Here is a 27997-nt window from a genome sequence, read left to right as displayed (position 1 = left end):
CACTTTGTAGGTGGTGAACCGGAGACTCTGCACAAACTCGAATAACTTCCTGATAGAGCAGGGAAGGATTTTAGAGCCAGTCCTTCCAACTAACTGCTCAGTGGTCATCTTTGCTGCCAGGTGGGGGTGCTGCCAGGGTTAAGCATAGCTGAATTATGTTGTTTAGTTATAGAAAGGGTAGTGGCTGGGGATGTGGCTCACGTGCCTGCTGTGCATGAAGCCCTAGGCTCTGTTTGTCACATAAACTGACGGGACATGAATGGTACTATGTGTGCTCACTTGCAATAGGGAGATGCAGGCAAGAGGATCAAAGATCCACGGTCATCCTTGACTACCTAGGGGGTTGGTAGTGAGCCCAAGCTACATAGGCTCTGCAGTGAGTCTCTGTGTTCCCAGATCTCAAAGACGCTAGACTGATTATTCTATCAAAAACACTCTATACAGATATTTCATAACTGAAGGGATTCCGTATAGCAACGATTATCGTGTTGACTGTAGGAAGCTCTGGGCCACCAATAAAGCCAAAGATGAGTGCAGAGACAATGGATGTTTTCCTGAGACATCTCAGATAGGTATGTCAGAGACGATAAAGCATGCTGACATACAGGTAAAATGATCTATTTACCTTGAGTTATATATGTAAAACCTCGCTCTCATTCCTAAACCTGAACAATAATGTATACTTTGCAATTTTGTTTATGAAAGCAAATTCTCTACCCTGTAAGCCTTCTTTTAAATTATACTCTCTGAGCAATTCAACATAGAAAGTCACAGGTCGTAGACATAGTCACTATAAAGACAGTCAAGGTGTTGGAGGCATGGCTGGTTGGGAGAGTGTCTGCTGCACAAATACGAGGACCTGAGTTCAGGTCAGCAACACACACACACACACACAGATGAATACAACACACACAGATGAATACAACACACACAGATGAAGACACAACGAAACAATAAGGTGGGCTGGAGTGGGCTCAGTGGCTGAGGGCACCTGTTGCTCTTGCAGAGAACTGTGTTTGATTCCAAGCACCCACATGTTGGCTTACAATAAACTCCAGTTCCAGAGGATCTGACACTGTCTTCTGACCTTCAAGTGTATCAGGCAGGCCCATGGTATATACATATACACACACACACACACACACACACACACACACACACACACAAGCAAAACTACTCATATACATAAAACAGTAAAATAAATCTAACCATACACAGAGTGCTCCTTTGAGAAGCCTACATCCACACATCGGTGTATCTATTCTTCCCCTGCACAACTCTTTGCATTACCCCTGTGCTAAAGATCCGTGGTAAAAATGTCTTTTGCTGGGCCGGGTGGTGGTGGCGCACGCCTTTAATCCCAATACTCGGGAGGGAAAGGCTGGTGGATCTCTGTAAGTTCAAGGGCAGACTAGTCTACAAGAGCTAGTTCCAGGACAGGCTCCAAAACTACAGAGAAACCCTGTCTTGAAAAACAAAGCAAAACGAAAATGTCTTTTGCCAGGCGGTGGTGGCTCATGCCTTTAATTCCAGCACCTGGGAGGCAGAGGCAGGGAGATCTCTGAATTTGAGGACAGCCTGGTCTACAGAGTGAGTTCCAGGATAGCCAGGGCTACACAGAGAAACCCTACTTCTCACAGAAAACAAACAAACAAGTCTTTTAATAAATTTCAATTCTACTTCATGCCATCTTGTCTTAAATTTTTTTTCTATGGCAGAGTGAAAAAATTCTGGGCTTGCCTAAGTGTAGGCCCCTAAGGGTCAAAGGGACTTGTCAGGCAGGATGTAGCATGTGCCCTTCCTGCCTCCACTGACACCTGTCTTCCTTCCTGAAGATCTAGCATCACTTTTTACTAAGACAATTTGTCTGGGTTATAGACGAGGGCCAAACTAAACAGATATTAAACTGCAAAATTCGTTTGGAAAAACCATTCAGATTTTTCCAAATGGTCAAATAATTGAAATGCTATTAAAAAGCAAATAAACAAAAAAGCCAACCTATTACTGGGCTGACAATATCAGTAGTAGAGCCATTCAGATCAGCGACAGTCTGGACCCCAGATGCAGACAAAGCTATCCTTTGGAGATGCAGCCTATGACTGACCTTGGTTTAGGGTCTGTGCAGTGATATTTCACTTGTATTTTATAAATAAAGCTTGCCTGAAGTTCAGAGAGTAAAACAGCTGCACTGATTAGCCTTACAGACCAGGCAGTGGTGACACACATATTTAATCCTAGTAGCCACACTAGTTTACCATAGAAACCGGGCAGTAGGGGTGCACTAGAGAGGACTATAGGGAGAGGAGACAACCCTCACACAGTCTCATTCTGAGATTCCTGGAGGCAGGATCGCCATCTCAGACTGAGGCAGAGGTGAGAGCTGGTGGCTGGCGGTTTGCTTTTCTGACCTTCAGGCTGAACTCCAATTTCTGTCTCTGGGTTTTTATTGGTTGTGCCCTAGGTTTGTGTTCTCCTGTGTGGAGAGCACTGAAACTTACGCTCCCAGGAATTTAACTCCACATCCACTGGTGGTGTGGACGGAGGACAAAGCTGTGATGTCGTGGAATAAGTTAACTTGAGACCGCCTGGCTGTGGGGCCAACAGATTGTGACACCTAATGGAGTCTCATATGGTTCCATGACCCTGGTGGTCACCGAATCCCTCTAAATCTACTTCTTCATTTGTAAAATGGTGGCCGTAATAAGCACTATGTGAATGCAGTGACTGAATGAGAACATAGACCTGGACAGTGTGTCCATAGGGGTCTAGAATAAAGATCTCCACGCTGTCACCACGGCCCGTCTCTTCATTCTCCTCTCTTTGAGTTAATAAGTTACCACCATAGGCTTGTGTGCTTGTGGGACGACCCAGTCAATGGGGAAGTGGGTACAAAGACGTCAGAGAGTCACTAGAGCCACGTCCTTGCCTTGGTAAGGGCAGATTATCAATTACACTTGTGACTGGGGGTTGGCCCTGGATAGGAACACATCTGGGCCACCAGGAATGAGGGGATGGGAAGGTGGTATTAGAAATTGCAAGAGACAGAGGGTGGAACATGTCTCTTGGGTGGGGGGAGACGGGCTGTACCTGCAGAGCAACAAGAAGGGACCACACACTAAGGCTGCTGGCTGAGTTCTTTGGTTTTTCTCAGCAAGGTGGGTGCAGGTTTAGAGCAGGCCTTGAACTCACTATCCACCTGCCTCTGCCTCTTGGGTGTTAGGGTTAAAGGAGCATTCCACACCCAGCCATTTGTGAGGGTTTTTTTTTTTCATTATTTTATTTTATTTTTTGTTTTGTGACAAAGTCTCACTATATAGCTATAGCTTGCCATACCCCATTTGTAGATGTGGCTGGCCTCAGATTTTTGGAGATCCACCTGCCTCTGTTGGGATTTTAAAGGATAATTTTATTATTATCATTAATTTATGTGTATGCATATGGGTTTTTGCAGATGAGTGCAGGTACCTGCAGAATCTACACAGGCTATCAAACCTCCTGGAGATGGGGTCACAGGTGGTTGTGAGCTGCATGACATGGGTGTTGGGAACCACTCTCAGGTTTCCTGCCACAGCAGTAGGGACTCTCAGCTTCTGAGCGGCCTTTCCAGCCGAGGGGCTCTGCTTTTGGTTGCATTAATGTAGGCTGATGCTACAAATCCATACTTAGAGTCATGGTTAACTTAAATCCAAGCACAGAAAACAATTACATTAACCAATTACTTTAATTACAGAGTAGGACCTATTTTAACATAAGGGGAAAAATAATAATGGGCTTTTCTGCCTCCTTTTTGGTGGTGTTGGGATATGGAACCCACAGCCTCACAGACATTTAGCAAACATTCTGCCCCTAGCCCAATAGTGCTTCTTCAATATCAAACCTTTATTAGTCCCAGACACAGACTAATTTACGCTTACCTATTTCATCCACCTTCTCTAGTTGATGGAGCAGTGCTTCTCTTCTGGGAATGGGTACTATGAGTGGCCAGAAATCAGCCCATTCAATATTTACATAGAGATGCATTTTCTTCAGCTAACAGGTATTTGCAATCAAACCTATGCATGATTACCTTTAAGTGACAGCCAAATTCAGCAAATCAAAACCCATGTTTTTTCCTTGCTTGCATGAATATAATAACCTACAATAGTTTTGGTTATTTCTCTTCAAGAATTGGCCAGTTTGTATATCCCCCTTCCCCCATCCGAGACAGAGTGTAGACAGAGGTTCCTGTCCCACCTGGTCCTATAGTCGTTCAGTCCCAAAGAAATACACAGAGGTCTACATTAATCATTAACTGGTTAGCCTAGTAGCTCAGGCTTCTTATTAATTCTTGTAACTTATATTAGCCCATAATACTTGTCTGTGTTAGCCACGTGGCTTGGTATTTTTTTTGGCAAGGCAGTAACATTTTTCGTCCTCTGTATCTGCCACTGCAGACTGAGCTTTCCTCTTCCCAACATTCTCCTGTTTTCATTGCCCCACCCCTACTTCCTGCCTGGTAGCCCCACGGCTACTGGCCAATCAGCGTTTAAAATACAAGGGTATAGACCATTGTCCCACAGCAATAGAGTATCTCTGTAGCTTTGGAGCCTGTCCTGGAACTCACTTGGTAGACCAGGCTGTTCTCGAACTCATGGAGATCCACCTGTCTCTGCCTGCTAAGTACACCACCACCTGGCTTTCTTTTTAACTTTTTTTTTTCAATTTGTACTTTTAAGTACATACGAATAATCAAGTGTCTGTAACCTCAGCACTGAGAAGCAGAGGCAGGAGGATTACTGAAAGTTTGAGACCAGCCTGGTCTATATAATCTGTTTCGAATCAGTCAAACCTACATGTTTAAACTGCCTCGCAAAACAAGAAGTACATCTGAATAATTAATAATTAATAATATACAATAATGAATTGTCTCCTCTAGTAGTATATGAAGAACTGTGCGGGGTTGGGGCTGTAGCTCAGTTGTAGAATGTTTGCCTAGCTTGCACAAGGCCCCCGGGTTCAATCCTCGGCACTGCAAAATGAACACCACCTTCCTTTCCATTTAAACCTAACATGGCAGTGCACTAGGTGGGCAGTTCCAGAACATGGAGGACTGAGGAGGGAGGATCACCATGAGTTTGAGACTAGCCTGGGCTACCTAGCAAGAGCCTATCTTAGAAAACAAAAACAATAACAAAAGAATTTGGAGAGGACAGGAACGATGATGGATGGCTCAGTGGTTAACCTTGTGTGCTGTTCTTACCAAGGGTCAGAGTCTGGTTCCTAGCACTCTGGGCAGGCAGCTCACACTCAGTTTCAAGGAAATCCTATGTCTCTGGCTGCCTCTTGTGTAACACACACACACACAAAAAATATTTTCTTTGTTTGGGCGGTGGTGGCACACACCTTTAATCCCAGCACTTGGGAGGCAGAGACAGACAGATAGCAGTGAGTTCAAGGTCAGCCAGGGCTGTGACACAGAGGAACCGTGTCTTTAAAAACCAATAAATAAATAAATAAATAATTGTGGGGTTTCAAGGTGTAGCCCTGGTTGTTAAGCTCACAGAGATCCACTTGCCTTTGCCTCCTGGGTGCTGGGATAAAAGACTTGTGCCACTACCACCCGGCAAATAAATCTTTCTTGGAAAACAGAAGACTTTGGAAGCCAGGTGTTTAACACCTATAATCCTGGTACTTGGAGACTGAGACCAGAAGTTCTAACCCAGCCAGGATTACACGGTAAGAACCTTGTCTATACATAAATAAATCAAATTTTGAGATCTGAATTAAAACATCTCACAAGTCCAGCTTAGTAACAACTAAATTTTGTGTTAAATCAGCATATGTCAATTTCTCTTTGGTTATTGCTATGTAGGATCTTAGGAGGTTTGAGGTGGATGATATGAGAGACCCAAGAGACTGTCTACAAGCTGTCTTGGAATCTTTGTTTTATGCTCAGTCTTCTTTCGGCTCACGCATGGCTTCCTGGTTCAGAGCACAGGCTCTGTAGGCTGGGAAAGTAGAAAGGGTCTCAAGTCCTTGGCTCATGAGTCACGTGACTCTGGACGCTTGATTCCTGTGGACCCATTTCCCATGTGAGGGTCGAGTGGCACGGATCTCAGTTTACTCGAGGAAGTAGTATGTGTGTGGTGGGGGTTGCGTGTTTGGGAGGTGGAGGGTGGTACAGCTCCACATGCCTACAGTCATCTTGGCTCAGTGTGCCTACTGGGCAGTCCTGGCAGATATCCCAAGCTCTATAGCAAACAAAGTTATTAGGACAGTCAGTCGAGCGTGGCGTGCCAACCACTGATGCCCAGATTGTTTTTGAGAAAGGGCAATCCAATCCTGTTGACCACGGCCCAGCTCAGCAAGGAGATGCCGTCCTCTTGTAGAGCTTAGGTCTTGTAGAGCTTAGGATCCTCTTGCCTTGGTGCTGCTTAAACCATTAAGTCTCCAATAAAATGCCATGGGGCAATCTGGACCTAGCAGTCTCTTTCCTTGGTTCTCAAGCCCCTTCTACCTGTCCTTTGGCTCTAGTACACTGTGAATGGGGTTTCCAAACAATGTATGAACAGCCATACTTTAATCATACATAATAATATTTTAAATACTTAGTCACAGAGCCAGGCGGTGTGGTGCACGCCTTTAATCTCAGCACTCAGGAGGCAGAGGTAGGTGGATCTCTGTGAGTTGGAGGCCAGCCTCATCTGCAGACTTAATTCCAGGACAGTTAGGGCTACACACAGAAACCCTGTCTTAAAACTAACAAACAAAAACAAAACAAAACAAAAACTCCTGATTAGCCACAGGTAAAATGCAAATGCTGACAGAACCCTGCGTGATGAGCACAGCTCTGAGCGGTCATGAGAGCATCCTGTAGGAACGAACTCTGCAGGTGGACAAGGATAACAGGCTGTCTCGAGGCTTGGAAGACAGAGCAGCCTTTCCCATTGCAGTCAGGCTCGGCGGTGAGCTTGGACCACGCAGCAGCAAGCTTGCATGGTCCCACGGGCACAGGTTTTCTTTTCTAAGCCTTTTCGCAAAAGATACTAAGCACTGCATGAGACTGGAGGCCTTATATTATTTTAGAAATGTGTCTCTCCCCTGTAAATAATGTCAGGGGACTCCAAGTCACTGAGACGGTGTGTTCTGATTCCATGCTGCGCTCACCCGCACTCCTTCACCCATCTGACCGTTTTCAGATGCACAGTTGAGAGGTCCGTGCATGTTTGTGGTTGCACAGTTCTTTTCATTCTGCAAATCTGAATCTCTACATCCCATTCCCCCGGACCCTCACCATGCAGCCGCGTGTTCTCAGCACACCCTACGCTAGTAGCGATCACATACTACCTGTGACATGCTTTCTGTCCCCAAGTAACTTAGCTATTCCCTGGTTACCATGACGTCTGTTGCTCAGTCCACACTAACGCCAACGTCAAAGCTTTATCCTAGTCAGGGATGGGGGTGCATGCCTTTGACCCCAGCACCCAGGAGATACAGACAGACAGGGAGTCAAGGCCAGCCTGGTCCCAGGTAATCTAGAGCTACATAATGAGACCCTATGTCAAAAACTCAAACAAAAACGCTTCATCCTTAGGCCTAAAAGCACACCCAAGAGGACGCGGGCAGCAGAAGCTGATGGAGGGCACCCCTTTACTTTCACGCCACAATTTGCACTGTAAACTTTTCTCTGAAAAACAAATGGCTTTCCATTTTCATCTCCGACTTGTCCTATTCAAGCCCTCTACTGATAATTTCACAAGTCTGGATATTGCTGGGTGGTGGTGGTGCACACCTTTAATCCCAGCACTTGGGAGGCAGAGGCAGGTGGAGCTCCGTGAGTTCAAGGCCAGCTTGTTCTACAGAGTGAGTTCCAGGACAGGCTCCAAAGCTACACAGAGAAACCCTGTCTCAAAAATCAAAAACAAGCAAACAAACAAAAAAGGTCTGGATATTTAAAAATTAGTGCTGTAAAGTGGCATTATTAATTAACTCTACCAGTGGCAACTTGGTTTTTTTTTTTTTTTTTTTGTGAAAAACCTTGTTTTTCCCAAAACCAAAATGCTAAGCCTTAACTTACTGAGCCCACAGAGTGGGATCCCTGATACAGCCATTTTCTAACTCACTGGCGTCTGGTAGCTCTGCCTTTTCATAGAAAAGGTTCCAGCATTTTCAAATGCTATTCACAGCTACATTCTGGGACGTGGAACTGGTTTATTCAGGAAGGAGACAGCTTGGTGTTTCTTGGTGCGTGTCATTCTTCCCTTCCAGATAAACCCCCTCCGCGGCCTCTCTCCTGGCACAGTGCTTGGCACCAGGGTCATAAAACACATGACAAAAAACAGCGAAGGACAAAGAAATGTTTCTTGTAAACTTTGCGATGCTCTAAGCATCTGACTTAAAATACATTCTGAAGGAAAAATCTTATTTTCTGGTTCTGAGGTCCGCAGCCCCTTGGCTGTCTCCAGTCAGAGTCACCCAGCAGAGGCAGAGACTTGTGACAAGCTCCCTTGGCCTGGCACTCTGCTGGCCTCCCCCTCAGTGCACAGAGGAATCACTCTGCGCCTGACTTTCCCTCTGTCGCGCGCTGCCGTGTTATCTTTGGACACCAGCCTTCCTGCCTTTCAAGGCGCCTCAGAGGGACTGCAGGTCTCAGCCCCCAACACAGGACCTCCGCATTCTTTTAATAGTAATAATTAAATTCCGCGCTAGTAATTCTGAACACTCTAGGTCCGGTACCTCTGGTTTACAGAATCAACAGGTGCAGCTGCCATTTCCTGAGAACCTCTTTTGCACACAGACATCTTACATCCATTGTTACCTTTAGTGCCACCTACAGACTCGGAAGCAGTGTCCACGGAAGAAAATACCTCTCAAATAGCCGCACCAGATGAATCCACCTCCCACCTGGCCTACCCTGGCACTTAGCAGGAAACTGAACCCACTCCTGTCCCATGCCTACAGGGTGCCCTCTACGACCACTGGAACACTGCAGCGAAGAGGCGGTTTTGACTTTTGATTTGGAGGGGAACAGAGCCAGCCACCACTGACTATGCCGGTTTCCGGTACGTCACCACGTCTAGGGGCAGTGGGTTTAGAAATCTGTGAGGGAATTCTGGACTCAGAGAGTCAGGATCTTTGGGGAAACGTTTACCTCATTTATTTGAGGCTTTCTTATGATTACATTCCTGGGGGAACCCTCCCAAACCCTGGGGGCTTAGAGCGCCCTGGGAGCCAGCAAAGTCTGAAGGCGAGACTGTCACGTGGGGAGTTTGAGTGGCCACAGACTCCAGCAACCCTGGCCTGCTACGATGTTTGTTAGCGAAAATGAGAGCAGGCGCTGATTATCTCTCTGAATGGCAAGAGGCACCGCATGTTTTGTGTGAGTTTCATGGTGGCTATCACAGGCCCGAGCCCCTCTTTGTCGGTGGGGGCTGTGCCTGGTGTGTGTGTGGCTGGGGGAGGGGTGCATACTTACGTGTCCGCGCAAGGAAGAGCCTATTGTCCAGTCCCTCCATCGCTGGGCGCAGGGGAGGAAAGAGGAAGGAAGGCCAAAGGAGAAAAGGGAGAGGAGCTCCGTTCAGCTTTGCTCTCATTGCCGAGTCATCCTTGCCCTGTGGAGAGAGTCAGCACTTCCTTGAGTGGCAGTGGGTGGCGCAGCCTCCGGGGCTGCTCCAGGGCAGTGGTTGGGGCTTCCTCTTTGGTGGAGTTCACAAGGTGGCTCATCTCTGGGCCACAGGATGAACCCAGATGCCAGCTTCCCAGTTCACCTCGGCTAAGCCAAGAGACTAGCTATGCCAATACAGATCAGGACCCATTTGTTCTACACATCTGGTCTAGAGACCTAAACTAACTCAACCCGACTATCACCTTCAGGCCAAGGCCTCTTTCTTTTCTAGGGGCCTTGACCATGGGATCCGACAGGCTTTCCCCCACTCCTGCCCTAATGAGAGGCCAGAGCTGTCAGACTCTGTTGACAGCAGTTCCGAAGCCTGGCAGAGACCTCTGATACAGATGCCAGCAAAGCTGGCTCTAGGTCCTCAGGACGAGTCTGTGGAGTCCCTGGTCACTATGAGCCAAGCTACTTCTGGGGTGAGCAGACTCTGGGTTACCCATCTAGTGTCCCTTTCTGTAGTTTGGGGACACAGAGTGGAGCAGCACTCTGCCAACACCAGATCGGTTTCCTCCGTTTCTTTCCAAGTGCATGGGATCGGTGTTTTAAATGCCTATAATTTTTTTCTTTCTTTTGTTTTGTTTGATCTTTGAGACAGGGTCTCACTCTGTAGCCCTGGTTGGAACTTTCTAAGTAGACCAGACTGGCCTCAAACTCAGAAATCCATCTGCCTCTGCCTTCTGAAGATTAAAGGCTTGCACCACTGTGCCTAATCTCTCTCCTTTTGTTTAAAAAAAAAAAAAAAAAAGTGGGGGAGTGTGGCAGGAGCTGGTGAGATGGCTCAGTGGTTGAGAACATCTTTTGCTCTTCCAGAGGATCCAGGTTCAGTTCCCAGGAACCACACGACAGCTCTCAACCATCCTTAACTACAGCTCTTCTGCCGCCTTCTTCTCACCTCCATGGGTACCAGGCACACACATGGCATACAGGCGAACAAAACACTCATGCATCAAAACAAATCTTCAAAATCTAAAAGACCTATTTGTTTGTGTGTGTCATGTGTGACTGTGTGCGTGTGTGTCGTGTGTGTGTTTGTTGTGTGTGCATATGGTATGCGTGTTGTGTGTATGACTGTGTCATGTGCGTGCGTGTCTGTGTGTCGTGTCTTGTGTACGTGTGTGTCGTGTGTTTGTTGTGTGTGTATGTGGTGTGTGGGGTGTGTGACTGTGTGTGTGTCTAGTGTGCATGTGTGTGTGTCTGCGTGTCTGTGTGTGGTGTGTGTCTCGTGTGTTTGCCACAGTGAACCCGTGGAGGTTGGAGGAAAACTTGTTGGAGTTAGTTCTCTTTCCATCATGTAATTTCTGAGGATCAAACTCAGGTCAAATCAGGTTTGGTAGCAAGTGCCCTTGCCCACTGAGACATCTTGATGGCCCCCAACCGCAAAGCTTAGAGTATTTATTCTACTGGGCATGCTTGATTCACACCTCTTTCCAAGCACTGTGGAAATGAAGACAAGAAGATCATGGGTTCAAGGCTAGCCTGGGATACATAGGATGGGTTTCTCTGTGTAACTTTGGCTGTGAGCCAGGCTGGCCTTGAACTCACAGAGATCCACCAGCCCCTACCTCCCTGAGTGCTGGAATTAAAGGCGTGGGCCTCTACAACAACAAACTAACACCAAACAACAACAAACTAACACCTGATATCCTCCCCCTTCAGACAGTCACTTACCCTCCTGGTCCCATGAAGAAGTCCCTATTTAGTCAAACCTTGAACTCCCAATCCTTCTGCCTCTGCTCTTTTTAGAGACAGGGCTCAGGTATCTGATGCTGGCCTAGAACTCCTGATCCTCCTGCTTTCAGGCTTTTTTTTTTATAGTCATGCACCAGTTCACCCAGACCAAATCTCTTATTTTTAAGTGATTGGTTCTGGTTAAAGAGGCTGGAGAAAGTGAAAGAGAACTTTTGCCTCCTCTCGATCAGGTAAAGGAATTCCAGCAGAGAGGGAGCAAAGCTGTGGGCCTGGTGCTGGGCGCTGACTGAATGGCTTCAAGATAACCAGCCGAAGACCATGGCCTTTCTTCTCTTTTGTTTTTTCCTAAAGGTAATTGGCTATATTATTTCACGGTTCTACTAGCTCTAAGGAGTATGGGGTGGTTAGGGAGGAAGAGCCAGAGTGTTCTGATGCATTTATGTGAAGAATCAGTGTACAGATAGCACTTACTATCGAATTAGAAACAAACATGACGGCCCATGTGTAGAAGAGGGGGAGAATGAGGAAGGTCGGTTTGGAGGAGCGATTAAGAGTCACTGAGAACCTTAACTTTCAGCCGCATGAGAGACAGGTGGATTAAAGAGGCAGCAAGCTAGAGCTGGGAGTGAAGCCGGAGTGGAGCACACACTCCAGAACACAGGTCCCTAGAGGCTGGACTCGGAGTTGCAAAGCTGCAGGGAGCAGAAATGAGGAAAAGTAGAGGGAATGAGCTGGCTTCCTGTTGCACACTCACTCCAAGACTGATCTTTTTTCCCCCCTTTAATCAGAGTCTCACTATGTAGACCTGGCTGGCCTGGTATTCACTATGTAGGTCAGGTTAGCCTCGGACTCATAACAATTTTCTTCCCTTGGCCTCCTACATGCTAAGATTTAATACCATGCTTGACTTAATACAATATTCATCTATCTATCTATCTATCTATCTACCTACCTATCTATCCGTTTGTTTATCTGCTTTAGTGCTATGGGTTGAACCCAGGGCTTTGCACACGCCAGGTAAGCATTCTTCCACTGAGCTGTATCCATAACCTGCTTTTCTACTTTTTGAGACAGGGTCTCAGTAAGTTGTCCAAGCTGTCCTTGAACTCATCATCCTGTGAGTGGTGAAAATTATCATTCTGTACAACAGAACCTGGCTTTTCCTTAACCTTTTCATTGTCTGTCTTGTTTCTCCACTTCTCATCCAGACGTGGGAAAAGAGACCACTTCCCACAGGAATGGGAGTGTCCTGCTGGTGAATGGAGATTAGCGCTTCCTGTGGGGAAGAGCAGGGAATGTCCCGGCCTTGCCTTGGTGCAGTAGGTGATGAGCAGTCTTAATGGAACCCTGTGCCCCGGCTAAGTGTCCAGCCGCTCTGCTCTAGCAGATTACCCTGTGAGGAGCTACAGTTTCAGTACTGCCATGTACTTCAGGTTTTCAAAGGAATAGGCAGCGGATAAAGGCTTTATGAGCTATACCCTGATCTTTAAACACTGGCTCCAAAACATGCACAAAACACAAAGCAGCAAGCACAGATGAAAACCCAACACTCTGAGGCTCTGCCGATATTGCCTTGTGTCTGGGCAGTGGTCGGACAGTGCAGATCCAGATCAAACTGGAGCAGGGGATAGAAGACAGGCAAGCAGTGAGGCCCCGTGGAGCTACAAAACAGCCCGTAATAGAGGATTCTGAAGCCGTTCTACTCACCCTTTTTCTTCTAGCTGGAGAAAAAACAAATAATGGTTTCCTAGGTAACATGCAGAGTGGTCCAGACTGACTGGAATCCCACGTGCTTCTGCAAGAAGGTAGTGATAGGTGAGTTTGAGATGATCTCTCAGGGTCTCATCAGTGCAGGGATGGATGCTGGAATGATGTCACCTCCCAAACCGTAGCAAAAATCTACACTTCTATCCAATACTTGGAGTCCTTGATAAATTCTCATTTGTCTTTGTAACACGCCGAAAGCAGGCTTCCCTAAACCCAAGGACCTCCTAAGTATACGATGTGCTAATCGGCTTTATGTGCGGTAATTTTGGTGACTGTAGATAATTGAGTACTTGGAACACAAATAGAGGGATCTGGTCACTGATTTTGTGTCTTTTAATTTTCATGGCTAGGCAGAGCTTTGTGGTTTAGTTTCACGGCAATGGTTGGGTTTACACATATTACTCTTTGAAGATGAACTTAAAGACCTTTGCTTCCTGATGCTCAGACTGAGGGAGAGGATCACTTGAATTCAAGAGTTCGAGGCTAGCGGGGCTGCAGAAAGAGATGGCTCAGTGGTTAAAGCACTTTCTGTTCTTGCAGAGGACCAGGGTTTGAGTCCCAGTACCCACATGACAACCCACAACTGGCTATAACTCCACTTCTAGGGGATATTACTCCCTCTTCTGGCCTCCGTGGCCACCATGCAAACACATATTGTATAGACAGACATACATGCAGGCAAAACACTCGTACATATAAAATAAAAGTAAATAAATTTTTCTTTTTTTAACATTTTATTTATATATATTTTTAGATAAGCGTTCTGTCTGCATGTATGCCTACATGCCAGAAGAGGGCATCAGATCTCACTGTAGATGGTTGTGAGCCACCATGTGGGTGCTAGGAATTGAACTCAGGACCTCTGGAAGAGCAGCCAGTGCTCTTAACTACTGAGCCATCTCCAGCCTCCAAAAGTAAATAAAAGTTAAACAAACAGAAAGAGTTCCTGGCTAGGTTAGATAATGTATTGTGACTCTGTCTCAATAAAACAAACAAGGTTTCTATCCTTTGTTAAGGACTAGGAACACGATAACACCGTTAGGACTGCACCAATAACCCACATGCTCACAGCTTTAGATCCAGGTTGACATTACTGTACTTGTGTTCAGCACAAGTGACACTTTGCCACCAGGGTGACCCTGACATCCTGAAGCTTGTAGAACGAACTGCTATTGTTATTTTATTAACTGAAGTTCAAAGTTTACACTAGGATTCATGCCTTGTGCTAGAACGTTCCATGCATTTTGAGCTCACATACTCGCTGCCAAGCCTGACAATCCAAGTTCGGTCCCTGGGCCTCACACAGTAGAAGGGAGACCTGACTCTGTTAGCCAACCCCCAAAATACATGGTAAACAAATGTTATTAAAGGGGCTGGAGAGATGGCTCAGCAGTTAAGAGCACTGACTGCTCTTCCAGAGGACCTGGGTTCAATTCCCAGCACCCACGTGGTAGCTCACAACTGTCTGAAAATGCAGTTCCACAAGATCTGACACCTTCACACCAATGCACATAAAATAAAGTTAAATAAATCATTAAAAAAAACAAATGTTATTAAAGCAATTTCAGTTCTGGGGGTTTTAGTAATTGTTTAAATGCCTCCCACCACAGTACTGTAGAGTGGAATTTCATTCCCAGAAATCCCCTCTGTGTTCTACCTTGACTCTCACCTTTTCTCCCTGAGAAATCCAGGCAGTCATTCCTCCCACTTACTCCAGCCTGCCCTTCCCGGGTAAGTATCAATCGCCGGGTTGTATCAGCAAGCACAGTTGCCTAGCTCTAGGGTAAGACTGTGCTTGGCTACGAGGGAACAACCGGTCTGTCTCCTGTGGTCCTCTTTTTTCATTGTTGCTGCCTTTGAAGCTACTCCTATCCTAACCAGCACTGGTTGGACAGCAAGAAACAGCCTGAGGAAATTCTGCTCCTCGAAAGAACTCAAGATTTAAAGGTTGACATAGAAGTCTGCTCCCCAGAGAGGCTGAATAGCAGGCAGCTCACCTCGGGTCCCCCAAGGCATTTTGTTTTCGTGCTTCTCCTAGCTCCTCCTTAAAAACCCTTCTTCATCTGGCTCCTCCCTACAACTTCCTGTCAGCTAGTTGCTGATGCAGCCTCCTGACTGCAGGTGAATTTTATTTAATCAGACACATGTTTGCATCATTAAACAAATGTTCCTGAGCATAAACAAAAGTAACACACCTTAAAATAATATTCCACACCAGTATTCTAGTTGTACCCTTTGCGCCCACCGGCAAGGAAGGTGAGATCTTGCTGCTCTACAGTCTCTCCAGCATTTGGTTTAGTTAAGGATTTGGATTTGAACTTTTTTTTTTTTTTTTTGGTTTTTTTTTCTGGTTTTTTTTTTTTTTTTTTTGGTTTTTTTTTCTGGTTTTTTTTTTTTTTTGGTTTTTTTTTCTGGTTTTTTTTTTTTTTTTTTTTTTTTTTTTGTTTTTCGAGACAGGGTTTCTCTGTGGTTTTGGAGCCTGTCCTGGAACTAGCTCTTGTAGACCAGGCTGGTCTCGAACTCACAGAGATCCGCCTGCCTCTGCCTCCCGAGTGCTGGGATTAAAGGCGTGCGCCACCACCGCCCGGCTGGATTTGAACCATTTTTAATAGGAGCATTAGGTCTGTCTTTGTGACCTATGAGGCTGGGCCCCTTTTCATGTACGTGATGTACGTGTTTGCCATCTGTACATCTGGTTTTAGGGAGTTGTCAATTCTGGTCCTTTTTCTGTTTTAGAAATCAGTAAGCCAGGGGCTGGAGAGATGGTTCAGAGGTTAAGAGCCCTGGCTGCTCTTCCAGAGGTCCTGAGTTCAATTCCCAGCACCTACATGGTGGTTCACAACCATCTGTAATGAGATCTGGTGTTCTCTTCTATCCTGCAGGTACATATGTAGGCATACGTATACATATAAACGTAATAAACTAATAAATCTTTAAGAAAAGAAAGGCAGATGTAGGCTGGTCAGTAGAGAACTTGCCTCAAATACATAAAGTTCTAGAATTGATGCCCAGCACTGTATAAATTGGGGATGTGTCTCATGTACCCCAGAGTAGTCTTGAACTCACACCATAACTGAGACCAATCTCAAAAGCAGTCTGGTTTTTCTGTCTCTACCTTTCAAGTGCTGGGATTATAGGGACACATTTATCATAATATAATCAATAAATAATTGGGTCATTACTTGACTTTGGAGCAAACTGAACCTGCATCATGTGGCTGGAATCAAACCCATGTGACCATGGTTATATAACTGTTTTATACATTGTCGGAACTAAGTTACTAATATTCTGAGGAAGATTCTGGTGTCTGTGCACAGAAGACACCACAGGTTCTTTTCTTTCACTGAGGCCATGTTTCTGGTAACAGAACAATGCCGGTCTCAGCGTAAGTTAGGATGTGTCCTGTAGCCTTCTGGTTTTGGGAAGATGGGAAAATTGGTGAGATCTCCCTATATGTGTAGATTCGACCCCTAGGCATATCTGGGCCTGGTGCTTTCTGTTTTGAATGGTTGTCGATGACTAATTGCATTTATTTCCTAGATGATGGCTAACTCCAATCGCCATTTCTGCTTGTGTGCAGTAGCTCTATCGTTCAAGGCAAGCACCCTTGTGTCCACATCTTCCTCACATTGCTTGGCTATTCTTTTAATGTGCGCCATGTAGGCAGCAATGCCGCTCTGTCTGATATTAGTAATTTATAACTTTTCTCTTTCTGATATACTTTATGTTTTATTACATTTTTATTATGTATGAGGGTAGATATGTTATCACATGCCCTATTGATTTATTTTATAGACTGTCAATTTGTGTACTTTTTATTTTTCTATTTCTTTTCTTTTCTTTTTTTTTTTTTTTTTGGTTTTTTGAGACAGGGTTTCTCTGTGGTTTTGGAGGCTGTCCTGGAACTAGCTCTTGTAGACCAGGCTGGTCTCGAACTCACAAAGATCCGCCTGCCTCTGCCTCCCAAGTGCTGGGATTAAAGGCGTGCGCCACCACCGCCCGGCCTTATTTTTCTATTTCATCTAAGGCTTACAAAATATTAAAGAGATTGACCAGTTGGCCTGTTGTCCGTGCCGAGAACGTTCTGCTCCTCCACTTTTCTTCCTTCTAACTGCATGCTTGCACTGTTTCCACTAGTAAAGCTATACAGTATCCCCCCGATGCAATATTTAGTATTTGTTGAGCACTAACTGTGTATAGAGCAGTATTTGTAGAGGTCTACTTGTATCCTATAGACTACATCTCAAGACACTTATCTCTGTTAAATTGATCTTACTGAACATTGGACAGACAGAATATTGGAAGATAAAACAAAAACCTAAGCAGACTTGAAACAATTTAAATTATATTTAATCATTTTATTTTATGAGTGAGTGTTTTGCCTGCATGTATGTATGTCTGTACATCACATGGTGCCTGTTACCTGAGGAGGGCAGAAGAGGGCATCAGATACCCTGGAGTAAGAGTTACTGATGGCTATAAATCAACATGTGGGTGTTAGGAATTGAACCCTGCTCCTCTGGAAGAGCAATAAGGTGTTCTTAATCATTGAGCCATCTCTCCAGTCCCTTAAGCAGGCAGTTAAAGGCCAAGTCCTGATTGAGTATTTCTTGAGAACAGAGTGTGTTGAACTTTGGATTTTCCAAGTTTTGGAAAATTTACATGCTCACAATGAGATATGGAAGATGGGACTCAAGTATAAATAAGAAACTCATATGTATTTCATATGCATGCTATAGCCATAACCTGAAGATAATTTTATTCAATATTTTCAATGATTATGTGCAGATAGCAAATTCTGCAGCAGTGACTTGTCTGCTGTGGCATCATCTTGGTACTCAAAAGAGTTCTGGAGTTTTGAATTAGTGATGCCTAATCTGCATCACCAACGTCCAGAAAAAAAAAATGGCTTTAAAAAAATCTGACCATAAGGGAACTTTCATGTTTAGCAGTTGTTACTATGCACGTAGGCACAGTAAAGTGATCAATGAACAGATATCCTGGTGTGTGATGTGTGATGCATGCCCATAATCCCTGTACTTGGGAGGTTGAGATAGGAGAACCAGACCTTCAAGGTCATTTTCAGCTATGTGGCTAGTTTGAGGCCAGCCTGGGCTACATGAGACTCTGTCTCAAAATGAACAAAACATTCCAGTTGGCTCTAGTGGATGGATCAAGGTCTATTTTCTTAGGCCTCCTTGCCTTGCCTCAGGATCTGATCTAGATGATAGTTGGATAACTATAAACCTTGTGTTTGTCACTGTAGCTGGTCACCCATGGTAACTACACTTCCCAGATGGTCTGCCTCTACCACACGAGCAGGCTCAGAGGGAGTCACTGCCTCTGTATGAATTTAGAAGGATGAGCAGAAGAGGGAAAAGGGATGGCAAGGGAAGAGAAGCAAATACACAGCCACCATGAGACCAAACGACCGCAAAGATAACATGAGTAGAAAAGTTTTGGTTTCTTCACTGGGCCCCTTGGGACAATGCTCTAACTTTTAGAAATACATCTCATGACTATCTGCAATAGACTGAAACAGGCTTTCCCTTACAGGAACACATTCTTCATTTAACAAGTTAAATATAGAGCATTAATAAATAATTCACAGCACTCAAAATGAATTCAATAACTTTAAATGGAATTTCCAAACAGGGCAAATGGCCAGTGTTGTTTTGAACACAGCTTCATTTCCTGTCTGACTCTGCCACATGGCTACCCTCCTTGTCCTCAGTGAAAACCCTGGCCACCTTGCACTGCTTCTCTTGTATAAGGTCCATTCTTTAAATAGTACACAGAACTCCCCTGCCAGGGAGCCCATCTTCTTGGCAGCGCATCTGAGAATCTTCAGCAGAGTACTTTGTTCCAGGGTTCCCAGAAGATCAGGAAATCTTAATATTCTGAGAAGCCCCATTGTTGGGTCTGTGCAGTCTGCCAAAAATAATTGCTTTTATTTGCTTTGAAGACATTTGTCTTGTGTCAGTAGGCATCCCACAGCCACGTGTGGCTCTATACTAGTTTTAGGACTTGTGGAGAGACCCCCATCCCAGCCACGTGTGGCTCTACACTAATTCTAGGACTTGTGGAGAGACCCCCATCCCAGCCACGTGTGGCTCTACACTAATTCTAGGACTTGTGGAGAGACCCCCATCCCAGCCACGTGTGGCTCTACACTAGTTGTAGGACTTGTGGAGACCCTCACACACCTGCACAGGCAGGCGCCAGGGAGACACACCTACGTTAGCAGTAAGATGTGGAGGTTATAGAAAGGATGGTGGCGGCCTAATGGAAGCAGCTGACCCAGGGCCAGCTAGGTAGAGCCACAGACAAGGCTAGACACCTGGAGAGTCTCTGCCGGCTGCCTCGTGTGGTCGGTGGGGCTGTAGTAGTGTGTGTGTTCCTCAAACTGCAATTTACATGAAAGGACAGAAATCCAACTCCCTAAAGTGGCTACCAATCTGTAGGTTTTCTAACGACTGCAATAGTAATACGCCTGAAGAGTGGCAGGAATCAGCTCTGGGCTGGTGGCTGTGGGGTGCGGGGAAAATGACAGTGATGGTGACTGGAGAAGAGAGGCCCAGGGCAGAATCGCACGCAGGGAAGTGCACGAGTTCCCTAGTGTCCTATTACAGGCACTGCAAGACGGCTGGAGAGAGGTGGATGCCTAGGTATAAAATATGGCTCCCTCTTTACTTTCTCTGGGAACTGAGCCAATTGCTTAACCTTTCTGAGCTTTTATCTATAAAACTGAGAAGAGTTCTACTTCCCAGAGTTGTTGTGAGAACTAAATGAGGACAAGTTTAAAGGGTCATACCTTGACACGGACATATTATCTACTGATCTCACACCCCTAGAGTAAGTGCCAGAAATAACAGCATGAAATCAAGCAACTCTGGGACAGTCTGTGGGCCAGGAGAGGCACGCAAAACCAAGAGACTGCGGAAGAAGCACTGAAGGGGCCGTACCTCTCAGATGCCAGGGTAGCCCCAAAGCGTGGAAGCTCCTTGCAAAGATGAAGCCATGAAGAGGTGTGATGTAGACATGGAGAAGAGGAACGGAGGCTGGAGCTAGCTGAACTGGACCACATCTGGCTATCTCTCTGAGCCCGTTCTCTCAGCTGAGGATGACGGCAGTCCCCATCTCAAGGAATGGAGCCAAGGTTTAAAGGGAATCCTGTAAGAAGAGTGTTGAGCACAACACTAACACTGGGCATAGTTGCCCCTGTGGAGAACCCTGGGGTCAGCAGCTCTGCAGGACTCAATGATGGATCAACGCTGCGGCTGGGTAGTAGCAGAGTCTAGATAGGTTAAGGATGACAAACCTGTGCTACAAGATCAAAACTGAACTTCATGTTTATCCAGCCTCGCCTTCCCGCTGGGACTTCCACTTTTTGTGCGAAGGAGACACCCAAGAGTTTTGTGTGAGGATGTGTCAGGAGCCATTTTCCCAAAGATTATAGCAGGGCAGGAGCCATTTTCCCAAAGATTATAGCAGGGACTATTGTCCTAAGGATGTTTGCGGGAAGCCCCACACCCAACTATCTTGAGAACTATTTGTTAGCGGAACCCGCCCCACATTCCAACTATCTAGAGAATTGTTTGTGGTTGGAATCACAAAAGGAACGATTCCGCTTGCGTAGAGAACACTAGGTATGTTGACTTGTGACACTTGCTGCCCCTTGCTGCCGCCGTGGCAAGGTCCCTTCCTGCCCTTGCCATGCCCCTGCCCCCATCCCAAGCCAAATTCCTCATTCAAGGGCTATATAAGCCACAACCATTTCACTAATAAAGTGAGACCTTGACAACAGAACTTTGCTTGGTCTCTGTTTCTCCCTTCCGCCCACGTCTTTTTCAGATAGGGCCTCTTCGGGACCTTGGAATAACTGACCTGCTCGGATCTAAGATACCCAGATCCACAGAGCCAAGCCGTCTGCACAGAAATCCACATCAGTGGTGCCCACTGGGTAGGCAGTGCAGCTTCCTCTCTCCAGCTAAGCGAATATTTCTTTCCATTTCACCCTGCAATAATTTCGTTTTACAAACACAGAAGGATTGGCAGCCTCAAAAATACACCGCTTTTAACAGTGTATTTCATTAGGTTTCATATCAAAGAAAAGTGAAAGCAAAAAAAAAAAAAATCTAAGTTCTGAGACATAAGAGATGGCTCAGCACTTCAGAACACTGTACTGCTCTTCCAGAGAAGCCAAGTTCTGTTCCCAGCACCCACATGACACAGCTCACAGCTGCCTGTAACTCCAGCTCCAGGGCATCCAACACCTCTGGCTCTCAGGTTCTATACTCACATACACATGTACACATACACACACTTAAAAATCTGAAAAATCTTAAAAAACAAATCAAAATTCTAACTTTTCTGTTATCAATAAACCATTCCGTTCCTGTCTACTGCAGGCTAGACACTGTAAAGATAAAGGGAACTGGATCTATGGGGAGAGAGACGGCAGCCATTCATTCATTCACAGTGAGCTGGAGTGATGGGGACCTCACAAAGGTGACATGGAGTTCTCCAGGGATGACCTAAGGAGGCTGAGGGGAGACGTTTTTCTGTTAAGCTTTGTGCTGGGCATCCCATACAGCACCTTGGAAGTCAGCTTCAGGAAATGGCAATGTGTGAATTGCAAAGAGAAAGGTAGGTGATGTTCTCATCAGTAACCCCAAACCTAAAACAAACACCCTAAAATCAAAACATCTATGCTCAGGCCCGCATCCCAGGAATTCTGCTTCAGTCCAGATCCTGGGGTGGGAGTCAAGGGGTGGAACTTGATGAGGTTCCAAGTAACGTTTGCCCTAGCTGAGAATCTCTGCTTAAATGGTGGATCTTAGAAAGTCCTAGAAGGTGAGAGAGGCAGCCCTGGGGATAACTGTAAAGGAATGGTGGCTTCGTCTAGCTTGCCTACTGTAGGAGTGTGAGTGAGCTCAGTTGTGGGTGTGTGACACGCCTGGGGAAGACCAAGATAAAGCTTGAGAGAGAAAGTCCTCTACGATCCCACAGTAGAGATGCTGAATGCGAATGAATCCAGAACTAAAAAGCAATCGAGATTTGGGGAGAAGCTGGGTCTGAGGACTTTAACAAGATTATGGCACTGAAGAGCCAGCAGGGGCTGACAGGTAGACGGATGAAAGCAGACGGTCCTGGGCTTTGGGGTCACTGGGTGGCGTCTGGTGATGCTGTTTGGCTTTGGCTGCATGAGGGGGCACAGTCCTCCTGCTGCCTCTGTACCATGGAGATGCCATTCCTGACACAGGCAGAGCAGCGGGTGTGAGTTTACATCACTCTCCACGCTGGGGAAGGGTAATGTTCTGCGTGACTAGAACATAGGTCTCTCAGACTGAGGTTTGGGTGGCTGCCTGAGATCAAGGGGGAATCTTCCAGAAATCAACATAGGCACAGTGGGCCTGGGTATCTAGTACACAGAGTCTAGAACGTTCAGTTCATCCTTAGTGGGCAGGGAGCTGAAAAGAGGAACTGCCTCAAAGGGGACAAGAGGTAAAGTGTGGAAGCTAAAAGGCTGGAGACCAGACAAAGAGGAAATGGTCGAAATGGCCAGAACGGGGTGGGTGTGGAACTACTCTGGAGCCTGAGGCCCACAGATGGGATCTTTTACTTGTTCCCTTGAAAAATAATTGTGTGTGTGTGTGCACGTATGTTCATGAGAAAGCAGGCATGTACCACATAGGTTCAGGTGCCCTCAGGAACCAGAAGAGAGCACTAGATCCTGGGAGACAGGATTAGAAGCCCCTCTCCAGGCCCCTCCCTCCAAGGCTCCATCCCTCCCAAGCCCCGCCCCTCTCCAGGCCCCAAACTGCCCTCTGGAGGAACAATGAGCACCTTCAACCACTGAACCATCTCTCCAGGCCTATAACTTGTTTTGTTTTACAAACCAATTATTACTCATGTAAAAATACAGGTTTGGCAGCCTCAAGGATAATTGAATTTTACTATCTTAAATTAATTCCCTTTTCCTATTCTTCCTATCCCCCCCCCCCCCCCCCCAGCACCAGGGACTGAACTCAAGGCCATATGTGTGTTAGTCAAGCACTGTATCACTGAGTTACAACCCTAATTTTTGTTTTTCAGATAGAAGTTCCAACTCAGAATTACATGAGCTAATACATTCAGGACCATTTTCTAAACTGTAAGGATGTGTATGGATAAAATATTGAGGTTTTTTTTCTTTGTAGAGTTTAATAAATAGGCATTTCTTCAAATGACACTGGACTCCTTGCCCACACTGAACACAATGAACTGACGTGAGTGTGGGGCTTGCTGAGGACAGTGCCTGTGGTCCAGGGGAGCGCCAGGCAGGCTCAGCTGGGAAAGCTGCAGGGAGCTGTCCCCAAGGGATGGCTGAATAGCCCAGGAACATCTCGCCTGTGCCTGTCAAGGATACACTGCAGGGCCAGATGAAGTAAAATGCCCAGCTGGAGAGAAACAAAACAGGATTCAAGAGTTTGGCTCCTAATCCATTTTTCAATAATTGTTTGCTGAAATACAAACTTGAGAAGATGAGAGAGAATAACAAAGGGATGGCTTTGAAGATAAGGCCATGTGTGTCGGATGTGAAGCTCTTGGCAGCAGCAAACCACTGTGTAGCGTTATGTGGTCTTTAAGGACATACAAGCCATTGAAAATGGAGAAAATAAATGTGTGTTCAAGACCGCTTTTAAAAAGAACTTTGTGTGTGTGCGTGCGAATAATGTTTGCAGTAAGGATTTGATTAAGCAAGGCTATAGGCTCTTCTCTGAACAGGTCCCAGCACTTGGGAGGCAGAGGTAGGAAGTGAAATGTTCAAGGTCATCTACACAGCAAGTTTGAAGCTAGCCTGGGCTACACAAGATCCTGTCTTAAAAAAGCAAAGCAAAACAAAACAAAAACAACAAGACCCCCAATGCAATGAATAAAAACGCTTTAATTTCAGAAGTAAAAAGCACTAGGATGTGAGCTTTTTTGGAAGGATTCAGTTGTCTTTTTCCTACCATATGGGTCCCAGGGATTAAACTCAGACTATCAAAATTGGTGAATAGCTTTACATGCTGAGCCATTGCTGGGCCCATGACATGAATCTTATCAGATGTTAAAGTCTGAACATGACACGTCCTCTCTCTCAAATCCATGTTTGGTCCCCAGCTGGTGGCATTATTGAGAGGTAAGTGGATCATGATGGCGTTAAGTTCATCCAAGATCGATAAATAAACAGATTACAAGGCAGAGGGCGTTAAGTTCATCCAAGATCGATAAATAAACAGATTACAAGGCAGAGGGAAAAGGTCATATAACTCACACATGGACATCTAAATGGGAAACCACCCTCACTACACCCCTTATCTACTGAACTCCGTGGCCCTTGAGTGCTCGCTCACTCAGGTGGCTCTCTGCTTCTCTGGGCTGTGCACCCCAAATTTGTGCTTTCTCTTTGATCTTAGTAGACCTGTCTTGCTTCTTGGGTGTGTATCTTTTCAAACTCCTTGAAAAAAGATGCCAAGAGTCTGGGAGCATGTGCGTGGTCCAGACACTGACCACCACTAACACCTCTGAAGGATGTATCTCGTCCTGGGTTCCCCCAATTCTGCTTCCAGCTTCAATAAGGCAGTTGCTCTGCTCAGTCGCCTGTCCACTGTCTCATCCTGTGTCACTTGAGGCTCAAGGCCATGGAACCACGGTTCTAATTTGCTTGTTGTTGCTATGAGAATACCGTAGCCAATAGCAACTCAGGAAGGAGAGTGTTTCATTGGCTTACACTGTCTGAGCACTGAGTCAGAACGAGGAACTTAAGCAGCAGCAGTTGCCGGACCATAGAGGAAGCCCACTCACTGGCTCGTTCTACAGCTCATGTTCAGGTACTTTTCTTATGAAGCCTAGGCTCCTCTGCCAGGGAGGGCATGACCACAGTGAGCTGGGCCCTTCACTCAGTGAGCTGGGCCCCGTTTATTAATTAGTAATAAAAACTAAAAGTAAACAAGAACAAAAATACCAAACTGCCCCACAGATACGCCTTCAGGCCAATCAGATGGAGACAAGTCCTCAGTGAAGGTCTTCTCTCCCCAGCTATAAACCATGATTAGTTCTCACACCAGGCAACCACGGAAAGAAATGTCTGAAATCCTGAGCCAAGGCAAACCTCCCTCCTCAGTTGTTCCCCTCAGGTATTTGTCGCCACAACCGGCAAGCACACTTAAATCTTCGGAGAATTTGAACTGTAGTTATGTGTCCCCATTCGGCACGACTTTCCACCCTAATTGGTATCAGCTCTTCCAGGTTATCGACTATGTTATCTAGCAGCTTGTGCTGCGAGTTTCCTTTGCGGCAACTCTTTTCCAGATGGCCTAAGCGTCAAACTTATCCTTTCGATCATTACCGGAAAGGGAGAGACCCATCTGGGTCCTGGTACGCATTTGAACTTCCCACCTTTGGGGTGGGGAGTAGCAGAATCTTATATGTTCACGTATTCATTTTATAGATGCCTCCACTGTAGCTGGTGTTTTTCTCTCCACTTACTTACTGCCTGGCACGCTTACTGCCTTGCATACTTAGGTTCAGCTTTACAGCCTTCTTTCCAACTAATTCCACCAAAGAAATCAGGCCCCTTCAGCATGTCCCTGCCAAGAGAGTGTACTGGTGATGCTGACCTTTCAATTTGGCCAGACTGAAAAGCACACAGGGAATTCTAGCACACTCTGAGTTTCCCTGGAAGGCACTTTCCAGAGGGAGCTGCCTGAGCAGGTGGTCACGCGGGGCTGTGACACCAGAGGGAATAGAAACACAAGAGGAGGAGAGAGCTGGCTGTCGCAGTCCTGTCTGGGGGCTCTAGCATTTCTGAGCACGGCAGGCGTGGAGACTACACGTTTTGCTTTTTACCCTCCTTCTCTCCCATTCCCCCTGCCTTGCTAAAAACCATTAGATTATTATTCCTGAAGCTAGCCACCAAGGTCTATTCCCTTATTAGGCCAATCCCTCCTCCTCCTGAGGCTGACTACCAAGGTCCAGCTCTCAAAGTACTGAAGTCTAACAATCCAAAGCCCCCTTTGCATCAGCTAATTTACATGCCCAATTATAATTAAATACCTCATCCTAACATGGGGCTTCCCCCTTTAATCTTTTTAAACCACCATTTGTCTATGGGCCATGCCTGTCTTCTCTCTATCCAGAGGTAGTGCTTTGTCCCCATCGGGGAGAATAACCCTTCTCTCTCCCTTCTTCCTTTTTCCTTGTCCTCTGTCTCCTGTCTTTGTCCCTTATCCTTGCCCTTTGTCCTTCTGGGACAAATAAATCTCCTTTGTGCTGTGAACTTGATCTTGGGTGTTCTGCCTTCATCCCCTGCCCTCTCCTTTCCCCTCTCCCTCTCCTCCTGCAATGTGAGCTGCTCTCCCCACTCTGACAGACTGAAGCCTCTGAAACTGTGAACTGCATGAATCCTTCCTCCTTGGTCTCTTCACAGCAACAGAGAAACCAAGAAACACAAAGGACCACTAAATTTTCTGTCACTCCAACTGGTCTTCTCCACTACCTTCATGTTTCACTGGCTCTCTTTATGGATTTTTAACTGGGCTCAGTCCTCTAAAAATTTCTTCCTGGAGGAGCAGAACTATTTGTGACTTCAGAATTACGCCAATCTGTTCTCTGAAAAGGTTGGCGAAGTCTTCAACCTTTCCGTTATTAGTGGGAGTGGACTATTCTTGGCGTCTGCTTCTGAACCCATCTTATTGTGTTCAGTTCTGATTTGGAAGGGGGAAATTACAGGATGTTTTCTGGGACAGAAGGGTCGCACTGATGACGTGCTGTCTTTGCTTAGAACTGACAGACGCGAGGGACCGTCACTTGTTTCTTTCTTCAGGAGAAGGGGTAGATTAGGCTAAGGAAACGCAAGCTCTGGCTGGGCAGAAAGATCCAGCATTCTTTCCACACCATGGGGTGTCTCTACCATTGCATTCAGTCAAGAAAACACAGTGGGAAATACCTCAATAATCAGGACCCAGCTTCCTGGGAGCACTGGAAGGTCTAGACAGACATGCTTCTATCAACTGTATAGCAAATGTATGTATCACAGTCTTACATGTCTATAGCACGTATGTGTCCACTGTAAGGGGGAGAGAGGATAAACTGTAGTCACAGTAGACAATAGAATGCTACTTCGATGGTGGCGCACGCCTTTAATCCCAGCACTCGGGAGGCAGAGACAGGCGGATCTCTGTGAGTTCGAGACCAGCCTGGTCTACAGAGCTAGTTCCAGGACAGGCTCCAAAGCCACAGAGAAACCCTGTCTCGAAAAAGCAAAAATAAAAAAAGAATGCTACTTCGTGAGGCCATTACAGCAGCGTTTCTATTTCTGTCACATTGTCAAGTACAATATTAGAAATAATTTTTACTTTTCAAAATTGATATCATAGTCACCTGCGGGTTCTTGCACATCACGTGGATGCATTCTTCTGTCATACTGCACTCAGGACGATATTCAGTTCATCGTATGTTGGAGGTGGTTTCACTCTTGTCAGTTTTCGCAACAGTAGCAAGAGATCTCTAAACCAAGTAACTGTGGCCTTTCTAGTCTGACTATAATGTAAGCCTGATGTTATCTGGTGAGATTTCCTGTGGCAGCATCCGTCATCGTAAGTAGGAATTTAGGGACTTGCTGCTGCCCCTTAAACATTTATACTGAGGCCAGTGCAGGCACTATGGATTCTTTCTCAATTCCCTGGTCATTTTTGGAGCCCTTTCCAATACAGCTGGCCTTTACTCTGTCCTAGGATCTTAAGGTCACACCACTAAACCTGTCAGTACTTACCAGCACTGTTCCCTGGCCAGTTCCGTGGGTTTTGTTTGTTTGTTTTGGTTTTGGTTTTTTAATATTCCCTCAGCCTTTCTTTCTCCCTC

At 45.9% G+C, this 27997-nt stretch overlaps 1 protein-coding gene across 6 annotated transcripts in view; it reads right to left on the bottom strand.

The window, feature by feature from the left end:
* Pced1b (PC-esterase domain containing 1B) overlaps positions 1 to 27997 on the bottom strand; it is a 139891-nt gene that overhangs the window by 14124 nt on the left and 97770 nt on the right. For all 6 annotated transcript variants that reach the window (XM_041642686.1, XM_041642681.1, XM_041642682.1 and 3 more), the window contains exon 3: positions 9455 to 9590. The gene's annotated coding sequence lies outside the window, so the exon portion shown is untranslated. The remainder of the gene's footprint in view (positions 1 to 9454; positions 9591 to 27997) is intronic.

Source organism: Microtus oregoni, unplaced genomic scaffold (genome assembly GCF_018167655.1).
Source record: "Microtus oregoni isolate MIOR12 unplaced genomic scaffold, Mior012 000077F_ref0000221, whole genome shotgun sequence".
NCBI classification, from domain to species: Eukaryota; Metazoa; Chordata; class Mammalia; order Rodentia; family Cricetidae; genus Microtus; species Microtus oregoni.
This window is presented reverse-complemented; position numbering and strand designations above follow the sequence as displayed.